The 13,602-nt window shown below is 33.4% G+C and overlaps 1 long non-coding RNA gene across 2 annotated transcripts in view; it reads left to right on the forward strand.

Annotated features, from left to right (window-relative positions):
* The window catches only part of LOC134255050 (uncharacterized), a 68,838-nt gene that overhangs the window by 24,010 nt on the left and 31,226 nt on the right, over nucleotides 1-13,602 (forward strand). The window lies entirely within an intron of this gene.

Genomic DNA, 13,602 nt, shown 5'->3' on the forward strand with positions numbered 1-13,602 from the left:
ACTTTTTTTCCCTTTTATTGAGACCGTTTACGGTAGCTCAGTCGGTAGAGCGTTCGCTCCGTGATCGGAAGGTCGTGAGTTCGTATTTCGACCGCGACTGACCAAAGTCGATAAAAATGGGTAGCAACTGTTCCTTCGCAATGCGCTCAGCACTTTGAAGTGAAAGTTGCGGGTGCTTCGGATGAGGCCTTAAAAACCGAGGCCCCGTGTCAGCGGCAGGCGTTGGCACGATAAAGATCCCTCACTGCTCAATGACCCTGAGTGCCGAGTAAAGGTCAAAATTTGAAGCCCTTCACCGGCATACGGTGACGTCTCCAAATGAGTGAAAAATTCTCGAGAGGGACGTTAAATAATATACAATCAATCAATCCTTTTATTCAGTTGATACACTTGGCACGCTATACCGTCCATGATTCGTAAATGTGGCACCCCCTTTGGATTATCTGAAGGGGACAAATCGAATGGTTGTTGTCTGCTGGGTTCATTTACAGGACGATTTTCAGGGTCATGACCATTTGTTTGTTTTCATTCAACATTAGATGCCAGGTCAGTCTTTAACTGCTAATATATCTTAGTGTTAATTTCAATGACATCTTTACATCATGATTGATTGATTATATATTGTTTAACGTCCCTCTCGAGAGTTTTTCACTTGTTTGGAGACGTCACCGTATGCCGGAGAAGGGCTTCAAATTTTGATCTTTACTCAGTACTCAGGGCCATTGAGCAGTGATGGATCTTTATCGTGCCAAAACCTGCCGTGGACACGGGGTCTCGGTTTTTAAGGTCTCATCCGAAGGACCCACAACTTTCACTTCAAAGTACCGAGCACATGGCGAAGAAACAATTGCTTCCAATTTTTTATCGACTTAGGTCAATCGCAGCCGAGATTCGAAATCACGACCTCCCGATCACGATCTTTCCATCATGAAAAACAAGTGAAATATAAATTAAAATGATTTCTATGCAGAACCTCACCTTAATAGCAAATTATGTCATCAATCACATTTGGTGGCATTTTATTGTTGATGTGCGATCTGTTTTCCTGTATACCTAATGTTGTATATATTTGCTTAGTTTAATTTGTTTATCTGTAAATTTAGGAGATCAACATATTTTTGTCTTTGTTATGCGAGTACCATTTTGTCTAATCCCTTATCAAGTTATGTATATTATTTTCGTCATATTTAATACTAGTAAATGACATATTTCACCTGTTCATTGGTGTTGATTTCATTTATCCTAACTCAGAGAATTAAAGGCGTGGTAAAGGACCAGACGAAAGTTTTCATAATGATTAAACTTGTAGAAAACAAAATCCTCATAAAAATTACATATAATTACAGTATTCATATTTTAAAAAAATAGCTGTCCCATGCCTTTAGAATCATAAAAAAGTTACTGCCCCATGGTTATATCAGGTTAATATTGTTTTAGGTGGGATGAATGGAACAAATTAACAAAAGTACAATTTTAATTATAAGGAGTCTTTAAGATTTATATCTATTAAAGATTTTTGTTTGTTCATATTCATAACTCTTATAAGCATTGTTTGTTACTTATTTATTGTTTCCTTAAATTTAAAGATATATGTTTCCATCCTTTGTTTGACTTTAAAAGATATGAATTTAAAAAGAGCTTTCCTTTTTGAAGAATTCGATTTTTTAATTAAAAAATTATGCGTGTCTTGCGTTAAAAACAACTTATATTTGTAATGTACTCATTTAAAAAGTTTGTGTCCGATGATTTCATAATGCTAACATTTTTTGTCCAATGGTTTTCTTCTATGGAAAGAAACCCACTGTCCCTCGCCTGTTTGTACCCGTCCGACCGCTGTGATAAATATTGCCTGTTCCCTGATAAGATTGTACAGTATGACAAATCAAACGTGTATTGATTCAAAAGTTCGTGGGATTTCTTTCTTAGAATTTATTATGATGAGACAAACACAAACAATATATATAATAGAGTCGGAATGAAATTTCTCCCGCTTCAGACAAATTTGTCGATTACTGATTGGATAAAAGCTTACACGTGACGCCCTGAAATTTTCCGTATTACGTCTCCGTCGAGGCGTAATATGAAAATCTGTCGCGATTCTGTTCGAAGCGTTGTTATTATAAATAAAAATGGCGGCTAAGAAACGGTTTACGTAGGTACTTTAGTTAAATTTCTTGTTACCGTTACGATATTTTATGTTGATTGTTATTGGATTAAAACATAATATTTTCATTATATGCACAAATATTTTTTTTATGTTGAAAAAGGTCTTCAACGGGATAAATTCGTAACACAGTCAGTTAGTGACCTAATACGGTTTCATACAGGATCTGAAATGGCCTCGCCCAATATGGATTTCCCTTTCAGACCCTGTATGAATCCGTATTAGGTCACTAACTGACTGTGTAACTAATAATATATCTGAACGTTCTGAATAGTAGTCATGTACTTTAATAGACACATGAGCTATTTATATAATCCGGGGAGACTTTGACGTAACGTAAAAGTCTGTATCATTTCACGTTCGGTGATGTTAAACGTCAGCACATGAGTTAAATCCTCTAAAAACAGTCTCTGCCTATTTTTGCACATTTCTTTTGTCGTTTTTTACCCACATTTCAGCTGTTTCTTTTCACCACTTAGTATAAAACGTCGAAACAATTCCTTAATATCTTCAATGGTCTGAAATCTTAAACTTCTCACTTTTTCTTTTCCTTCGGGGACAACATGGGGTGATGCGATGTCGGAACTGAAACGGGATGGACCAATCGTTGAAAAAGCAGATTAATTTCAAGCTGTGTTTCCAGAGTTGTATGAGTCGGAGCATTGTCTTGATTAAATCCTCAATTTCTATATAAGGTGTTTTTTCTCAAGGCGCGTGTAAGTCTGGAAATAAAGAAGATTTCATTTACTTGATGTGAGGGATAACTGCAGCGTTGCTGGTAACACATTTTCAATCTTTTATTTGAAAAGTTTTTTTTTCATCATCATATAATTTTTATCAAGAAAACTTGCTTTATCAAATTCGATTCACCGCATTAAATATAAGAAATGTAATCATTAAATACAAACCATTGAGTAGTATCATTAACAGATCGCCCCGCCGACAATTATATTGATACTTTGATAATTAAGGATCAAATCCATCAAAAAGGTGCTTCTTATAGAAGGATATGGAGATATCGAACAGTAATCTATATCTAAGTCCAGAAAACAATAGAAAATAAGAGCAGAGCAAGCACAGACCTCCGAAACATCAGATGTGGGATCAGGTGCTATGGAGGAGTAAGCATTCCCTGCTGAAATGCTTTATTCGAAAATTGTGGAATGCTTTTTAAGGGGGCGGGGATTCAGATGTATTTTACACAAAGGACTGATTCTTGAATCCGGATCGAATATGAAGGGCCATATTTAATCCAATATTATGATAAGGTCTGGGCACATCTTGCCCTCACGTTCAAAGTGTTTTAGAAATCATAGAGAACCTTGTACCCTCTCATCCATGTCTGCTTTTGAAAGAAGCCTAGGAACACATTTTACACTTACTTTGTATATATTAAGACCAGTTTTCAAAATACGCTCCGTTGTTCGCTGTGATGTCTCAATTTCAACGGCAATGTTGCGCACGGTGAGACGAGAATTCATCTCCATTAACGCCCAAACTTTGTCCACGAGGAAAGAAGAACCTCCCATTGGTTGACCAGACCTCTCATCATCTTCTGCAGAAGTTCTACAATCCTTAAATATCTGATGTCGCAAGGTAGTTGCTTGCTGCATTTTTCGTCCTGCCGTTGTCATTAATTTATGCGGAGGAGTTTTCCTAAAATTTTCTTTAAAAACTTAATAACTGAACGAATTTTGATTTTGTCTAACGATGCCATTATAAGAACAACTCAGTATAATGGGAACATATTCCAGAAAATCAAAGAAGTATCAAAAAATTTATAAAAAATGAAAAAAAGATGGAAAGGTACTTGGCAGATTTAGCTGATTGTTTGCTTGCATGTAGTGTAGAAACACCATTTTAAGAGCATACGAGGGGGTATAAAAATTTCGCAGACTAGCACCATAAAATTAAACCGCATGAGGTAGATAAATGAATTTTGAAATTTTCAGTCAGCATCATCTTGTCTACCTAAGGAATAAACCATTAATCATAAATGTTATTTTTTAATAAACTAGTAATGTTTTTGTAAGCAATGTTATGTCCAGGCGGCGCAACCTCAAACACGATGTTTTTTCGACCTAAGTGTAACTGAGATAATATGAACATTTGACGTCCAAAAATTCTTTTAATCCAGATATGTGCTGGAACTACGGTGGCTGGTATAGGATATGGTATGAGAATTTTTGTTATTAACTTGTGGCCACGAAATAAAATTCGTGGCCACGAAATAAAAATTCGTGGGAACAAATTCAAATTCGTGGGAATGAAATAAAAATTCGTGGCCTCGATATAAAAATCCGTGGGAACGACCTATAATTCGTGGCCACGAAATAAAAATTCGTAGGAACGAAATAAAAATCGTGGCCACGAAATAAAAATTCGTGGGAACGAAATAAAATTCGTGGCCACGAATTAACATTTTTATTTTGTGGCCAGGAATTTTTAATAAAATAATTGAATAGAAAGCAACATAAACTGCAAAAGATGGACATACTAATTTAGAATGCTCAACTGTTATATATTTAATATCGGTGCAGAGTGATAGCAGAGTCGGGGTATCGACATGCTGTTTTTTTTATAAACAGTACACGTGATGAGTGACACAGATCAATTACTCAGCTGCAATCTCAAAGTTTATCTCCTGTCTCTTTCTATTGGTTTTTATTTAATTTCTGTCGACCGCCATTTTCTCTGATATTTTTTCTCCTCTCGTTATCTTGGATATCCCACAATCAGATAAAGGTTCAAAGGAAGGTCTCTGTGAGGGTTTTTTTCTAATTTTGTATTTTCTTCTTCCTTTTTTTATCATTCAATCTTTTTATCTCCTTCAATCACCTTTTCTTTCGATGTTACTTCCTTTCTCGGTATCTTGTTTTTCCAGGCTTTAATTTAGGTTGAAAATAGAATATTTGTTATAAATTTTCCATTTTTCTAGATGCCAGTATGTTTCGGAGCAGGAGAAAATGTACGCCCCTTTCTTGTTAAAAAAAATTGAAATAAATCAATTAATAGAAGTTTATTTTGATGCCGGTTATACTAAGTTTCTGATATTGTACTTCGGAACCTCTTATCTAATTACCAAAAGGAATCAAACAGAGGTTCTTTGTACTTATTTATTTATCACTTTAATTTATAAACATAGACTTAAATACATGTAATTTGCTTTCTACATTTTTATCTGAGCATGGATGTGCAAAGGAGAGCGATTAAAATATTTCATCATTTAAAAAAAGATTAAATGATTTTTTTTATGTTTGTATCATATTACGATTCTTTTGAACATCAAATCAACTTTCAAAATGCTACTCTTTCTACATCAACTTGGAACACAAGTACGCTATGTTGCAACCACTATTGAAATAACGACCACTATTGAAATAATTATATCAATAGTGGTTGAGAGTGCATTTCAATAGCAAACATAGTTAGTAACCACTGTTACAACGCACTTTGAAAAATTACGCACTTTGAAAAATTTTTTCAAAGTGCGTTAAGTTTTGGGACCAGGTTAACGCACTTTGAAAATTTTTTTCAAAGTGCGTTGAATTTGGGACCAAATCAACGCACTTTGAAAAAATTTTTCAAAGTGCGTTAATACTGTACATCATAATTTTACACCATGTACACATTTAACGCACTTTGAAAAAATTTTCATGAAACAAAAGGAATTAGACTTATATTTTTGAAATAGACAACAGTATTATCCCCTCGCAACGTATGATGGGAAATAGTGATGCGATTATGTGTGTTATTATTTTATGTGTATATTAGTTTTTTCTGTGTGGAATTTACGTAATTTGTATCGGGGTCGATGTCAAATGATTTACTGAACATGTTTTTTTCGAAAGGAATGCTCTGCTTTGCGGTGCCCTTACTTTGATATGTTTCTTTCTAAAAACTGATGGATTGAAGAAAACCAAGAAACGGAAAACGAAGAAAAGACTGGCTGAATTAGGTCTATCAGCTCAAATCTTTATCAATCCGACCCAGATATATCTATTTCTATAACTCGTTACCTTAAGTGTCAATGATATTTGAAAAAAAGAGCATTCTAAACACAGTATAAGCACTGTACAAGGAAGTCTGTAGTAAATCGAAATTTTGTTCTTTTAAATCTCAAAGTCTATTTATGTTCATTTTCAGGAAAATCAGAATATTAATTACTAGCTGTAAATTCCTTATTTTCGCGAGTGTTTTTTTTTTTTTTATCTCAAACTGGCTCTCAAACGTCAGATCGCTAGAATTATAATTCGCGAATGAACGGTTAATGAACAGATTTTACATAGATTTAAGCATCAGAAAAATAAAAGCGAGTAATATTTTTTTTCGCGAGTGATGCTTCTTGCGAAATAACGCAGAAATTAATTCCTCACTTATATTAAGGAATCTACAGTACCTGTCTGCTATTCGTTGTTAATTTGACACCATATCTGATAATCTCTCTGTTAAACTCCAGGTTTTTAAAAACACATGTTTTGCCAAAATTATAGAGTTATTTCTCTTTGGTATCCCAAATAAGTAAGGTTTTATGAAAATTCATATAAATATCTATAAATCTTTTTAGAATCATTCCAATATGTTAACTTTTGAGAATTGACTAAGAGATGGGCGGAAGAACAATACTATCGTTCGTAGTTCTTTACGACATTGAATGATGACCTTTTGACCCCAAATTCAAAAGGGGTCTTCCTAAGGCCACAGGGATTCTGTTATGTTAAATTTCATTGCAAATGTTCAAAGGTTGGCGAGGTATCGTGTGGAAACGAAAGCGTTACAGAAAGACGGATGGACGGACAGCTAGACGGACGGACTGACAGATAGACCCAAATTAATATCTCCCACTTTTCAAGCGGGGGACAAAAAGTATCAAATAGGTTCAAATGATAATTTATCATAACTAAGATTTGTAGGAATATTGACTAAGACATGCAGAATTTTTTTTTTCAAAGTGCGTTAATATGGTCGATATTAACACACTTTGAAAAAAAAATTATTTTTTCAAAGTGCGTTAACATGGTCCCAAAATTTAACGCACTTTGAAAAAAATTTTCAAAGTGCGTAATTTTTTCAAAGTGCGTTGCCACAAACCACTATTGAAATACGACCACTATTGAAATAATTACATCAATGGTGGTTGAGAGTACATTTCAATAGCAAACATAGTTAGTAACCACTATTGAAATACGACCACTATTGAAATAATTATATCAATAGGGGTTGAGAATACATTTCAATAACAGACGTAGTTAGTAACCACTATTGAAATATGACCACTATTGAAATAATTATATCAATAGTGCCTGAGAGTGCATTTCAATAACAGACATAGATAGTGACCACTATTGAAATACGACCATTTATGAAATAATTATTTCAAAAGTGGGTGAGAGTGCATTCTTTATAATAACCATAGGTTTCAAACACTATTGAAATCCAAGCACGACTGAAGTCATGATTTAATAGTTGGTGAGTGTGCATTTCTATATAATAACCATAAGTTTCAACCTCTATTGAAATACGAGAACTGCTGAAATAAATATTTAATAGTGGGTGAGAGTGCATTTCAATATGGCAACCATAGGTCTCAACCACTATTGAAATACTACCAGTATTGAAAGAAAAGTTTCACCGCGTCAGCAACTTTTTGAAAAAAATATTACAATATATATTGGATTCATTGTTCAAAGTGCTATTGAAATCAATAAATTTATCCATATTGAAATCTTTATTTCAAAAGTGTTTATTATTTCAATAGTGGTTGCAACCTATGTTTGTTATTGAATTGAATCTCACCCACTATTGAAATAATTATATCAATGGTAGTCGTATTTCGATAGTGGTTACTATCTATCTTTGTTATTGAAATACACTCTCAACCACTAATGAAATAATAATTTCAATAGTGGTCGTATTTCAATAGTGGATATTACCTATGTCTGTTATTGAATGCACCCTCAACCACTTTTGATATAATTATTTCAATAGTGGTTGTGTTTCAATAGTGGTTATTACCAATGTGTGTTATTGAAATGCACTTTCAACATCTATTGATATAATTATTTCAATAGTGGTTGTATTTCAATAGTGGTTACTAACTATGTTTGCTATTGAAATGCACTCTCAACAACTATTGATATAATTATTTCAATAGTGGTCGTTATTTCAATAGTGGTTGCAACAACGCTACATTAAAAACATAATTCTGTAGACAAGTTTTAAAATAAAAATTGTTGAAGTGTCTTAGTTGTTACACGTGTACTAATACATGTTATAGATATCTCTGTAAAATTCTGAATGTTACTCTCAATACAGTTTTAAGTCAAAATGCTAACTTAGTCCAATATTTTGTATATTAGAAATTCAATTCCTAAAAACTTTAATATTAATAATAATGAATGTGAAAATGTGCTTTGGGTCCGAATAGAAGGTAAAGTATTTGGAATCGATGAACATTTACAAATAGGTACAGTCTATATACCACCTGTAAACTCTACTAAACACTTTCATCTTGTGAAATATTTGAAGATACTGAAAATGAATTTTTTTACACTATATATAACTACAGAGCATAAGTGTATCTGTTTACTTGGTGACTTTAACAGAAGAGTCGCTACTTTGAAAGAATTTAATAATTGCGAGGAACATATGTTTGATATTGATTTTAATTGGGCTGTTGATCAAATTGATATGTGATGTCTTGAAAAACATAGTTTTTCAATGAAAAGAAATTCAAAAGATATGATTGTAAACCAGTATGGGAAAAACTTATTGATGTATGCAAACATTGTAATATTTTTATTCTCAATGGTAGATCCAAAGATGACCCTAATGGTGAATATACTTTTCGAATTTTGAGAGTTTCTAAGATATGTTTCTGATTTTAAGATATCAACATTCTCTACTTTATTATCTCATGTTCACAATCAATCCCATAAAAGTTTCACTAGCCTATGAAAAAGAAAATTATTCGAAATTGAATAACCACCAAAACCAAATAAAGAGATTGCAAAAATGAATCACTGAGAAGCAAGAAACATTTCATAACTCTATAAAAGACAAAATAAATGCAACCACACTACTAGAAAACGAAATCAGAAACACATTAGCAGGAAACGTCGGATTTCATAAATGATGTAGTTGAACAAATTAGTAATATATCGGTATCAAGTATTAAAGAGAGATTTGATGAGAAAATAATTAAAATACAAATACATGTAAGGAAAATTTTTAGATTCAAGAAACATTGGTTCACAAATGATTGTAAAAATGCTCGACGAAACTTTAGAAAAGCAGGAAGTTGTATTAGATTTTTTTTTTTGGGGGGGGGGGGGGGTTAAAGCTGAAAAAAAATTAGGAAAAATTAAAAAATGCTTACAATAATAAATAAAGTGCCCCGCCACAGCATGATACGCCCGTCAAATAAATTGTTCAATAATCATAAATTGGTAAAGGTGCAAGAAAATCGGGTAACCTTGATTAACAGATTGACACAGATTTCAATGATCTAATTTCCATTTCTTATCATGTTTAAAATATTGTACATTTATACATCTCTAAGAGACTTACAGCGTAGGGATTAATTATAACAAATAATACATCATATAATTCTAAACTGGCTGTGTTAGAACTTAACAAATATCCATCTGCAGCTTTAAATTGTTTATTGCATATTTTATGGAATAATGGAAATGCTACAGTCTAATAAAAAAATCAAAAATAAATTATTCTTTAGAATATAAAATTCTAAGTGAGACATGACTGCAATTTGTTACAAATATATAATTAAAAATTGAATTTTTTTTTCAATGAACACATGTATAATTAGTTTTAATTATATTATAAAATACTAATTTAGTTTTAATCATACACTAAAACATCAATTTGTTTTAATTACATTACACCAACTGAAAGATCTTTATCTGGACTATAGCCATCAAGAACTCTTAATTAAAATAAGCAACTATGAGGCCATTTCTTTTTGCCCAGCTCTCAAGAGATAAATTAATATAACAGCTGCATTATCAGAGATGCTCTTAGACAACCAGTTAGCTCCTGACAATAAACTCATTAATTTCTCTCTAATTTGACATGCAATTTCTGCTATCAAAAATTTTCTTGACCAGTGCTTGATATTTATGCCCATGGGACAAACTGAATTCCTCTCAAAACATTAACATTTGTTACAGATTGCTGTTAAAGTATATTATAATGATGAAAAAATTAAGTTTTTACTTAATTTAACATTTTTTAATAAGGATTAGTTTTAATTATATTATGCAATATTAATTTAGTTTTTATCATACACTGTATTTTAAAGCATCAATTTGTTTTAATTACATTGCACCAACTGAAAGATTTTTTTCTGAACTAACCATCAAGAACTCTTAATTAACACAAGCAACTATGAGGCCATTTCTTTTTGCCCAACTCCCAAGAGATTAAAGATAAAGATAACAGCTTCATTATCAGAGATCTGCTCTACCAGTTAACTCCTGACAATAAACTCATTAATTTCTCTTTAATTTGACATGCAAATTTCTGCTATCGCAATTTTTCTTGACCAGTGCTTGATAGTTATGCTTATGGGACAAACTGAATTCCTCTCAAAACATTAACATTTGTTACAGATTGCTGTAAAGTATATGATGAAAAAAAATAAGTTTTTACTTGATTTAACATTTTTAAATTAGGATACAACTATATTTTTACATTTTTTAGGATTATGAAATTTAAAGTTTTAAAGACTTAGTTTTTAAAAAAAATTCACTTAAATTTAAGGTCACAGTGACCTTGAAATAGGCCGCGACACACCTTCTACCTAAGATGTATAATTTTGCCAAGTTTGAAAGCTCTAGGTCTAATAGTTTTCTAGCTATGAGTCGGACAGGATTTTTCCATATTTGGCCATAGCATCTTTATTAAAGGTCAGAGCGACCTACTTTTTGTGCGCGACACACCGTCTACCCAAGAAGTATCAACTGTCAAAGTTTGATAATCCTAAGTCTAATAGTATTCAAGTTATGAGCCGGACACGAATGGACAGACGGACAGACGGACGGACACACATTTGGTTATATATTGGGTACATCAAGTCCAAGTCCTATTGGATACTGCTTATTGGATACAAAAAAAGTGTACACACGAGAGAGCATTATTTGGGTAGTTACTGTTCAAATCTTATTGGATATTAATCCTCGTGTCCGTATTTTATTGGGTTTTTTCTTATTGTTTTTTATTCATTCCAAATTTATTAAATATTTAATATTTGCGGGTAAATTCAGACAAGACTGAAAACCTTTGGTTTTGAACCCATATTTTTGTTAATTTCTGTGATATAGCTCTTTTATTGTAACACCTAACTAATTTGTTCTTAGCAATAAGGATATACACCTGTATATTTCAAAATAATAATATTAAAATATATGAATACCTAAGTGCAAAAAAAAAAAAAACGAATTGTGCAAACACAACTCAACACATCTCAGACTCTATTCAACCTTTCTTGAATAGCAAAAATAAGTATTTAAGGAGAAACCTTTTTCAGTCATGACCAATTAATAATAAGCAAATGCCCATTACATGTTGGGCAGAATGAAGGTATGCAACAGGCATTGGACAGGTGTCCAATACCTGTTGGGTTGTATTTTGACGAAGGGATTAAACTACCCAAGAACAACTGAACATGTGTACATTGTCCAATTCTATTTGGGTTTCTTGAATCTCCTCATCAAAATACAACCCAACAGGTAATGGACACATGTCCAACTCCTCTTGGATATCTACATCCCACCCAACAGGTAATGAACACTTGTCCAATTCTTCTTGGGTTTCTTGAATTGCTTCATCAGAATACCACCCAACAGGTAATGGACATCTGTCCAAATCCTTTTCCATATCTACATCCCACCCAACAGGCAATGGACACTTGTCCAATTCTTTTTGGGTTTCTTGAATCTCCTCATCAAAATACAACCCAACAGGTAATGGACACCTGTCCAACTCCTCTTGGATATCTACATCCCACCCAACAGGTAATGGACACCTTGTCCAATTCTTCTCAGGTTTCTTGAATTGTTTCATAAGAATACCACCCAACAGGTAATGACATCTGTCCAACTCCTCTTGGATATCTACATCTCACCCAACAGGCAATGGACACTTGTCCAATTCTTTTTGGGTTTCTTGAATCTCCTCATCAAAATACAACCCAACAGGTAATGGACACCTGTCCAACTCCTCTTGGATATCTACATCCCACCCAACAGGTAATGGACACCTTGTCCAATTCTTCTCAGGTTTCTTGAATTGTTTCATAAGAATACCACCCAACAGGTAATGACATCTGTCCAACTCCTCTTGGATATCTACATCTCACCCAACAGGCAATGGACACTTGTCTAATTCTTCTTGGGTTTCTTGAATTGTTTCATCAGAATACAACCCAACAGGTAATGGACATCTGTCCAACTCCTCTTGGATATCTACATCCCACCCAACAAGCAATGGACACTTGTCTAATTCTTTGGTTTCTTGAATTGCATCATCAAAATACAACCCAACAGGTAATGGACACCTGGTCAACTCCTCTTGGATATCTACATCCCACCCAATAGGTAATGGACACTTGTCCAATTCTTCTTGGGTTTCTTGAATTATTTCATCAGAATACCACCCAACAGGTAATGGACATCCGTCCAACTCCTCTTGGATATCTACATCCCACCCAACAGGCAATGGACACTTGTCTAATTCTTGGGTTTTTTGAGAATCTCCTCATAAGAATACTACCCAACATGTAATGGACACCTGTCCAACTCCTCTTGGATTTCTACATCTCACCCAACAGGTAATGGACACTTGTCCAATTCTTCTTGGGTTTCTTGAATTATTTCATCAGAATACCACCCAACAGGTAATGGACATCCGTCCAACTCTTCTTGGATATCTACATCCCACCCAACAGGCAATGGACACTTGTCTAATTCTTGGGTTTCTTGAGAATCTCCTCATAAGAATACTACCCAACATGTAATGGACACCTTTCCAATTCTTCTTGGATATCTTCATCCCTTCAATAGTATATAAATTAAAAGGTATTGGACATTCTTCTTGGGTTACTCAAATTTTTTTTCATAAGAAAGAAAACCCAATAGGTATTGGACATTGGTTCAACTACTCTTGGATATTACATCCCAACATTAGAATAAAACCCAACAGGTAATGTTTACTTGTCCAGTTCTTCTTGGGTTACTTACACCCTTCATTAAAATTGTCAAATCTGTCTTGGATATTTATACTCTTGCATTAGATTGCAAACCCAGTAAGTATGACATTTACCTTCCCTAGCTGAATTCAAATTTATCTGCATAAACATACATAAGTCCAAAACATATTTCATACTTTAATTCAAACATTCCACATCTCATTCAGTGTAC

Source organism: Saccostrea cucullata, unplaced genomic scaffold, assembly GCF_032062105.1.
Source record: "Saccostrea cucullata isolate Sc308-1 unplaced genomic scaffold, CSIRO_AGI_Scuc_v1 ctg3484, whole genome shotgun sequence".
NCBI lineage: Eukaryota > Metazoa > Mollusca > Bivalvia > Ostreida > Ostreidae > Saccostrea > Saccostrea cuccullata.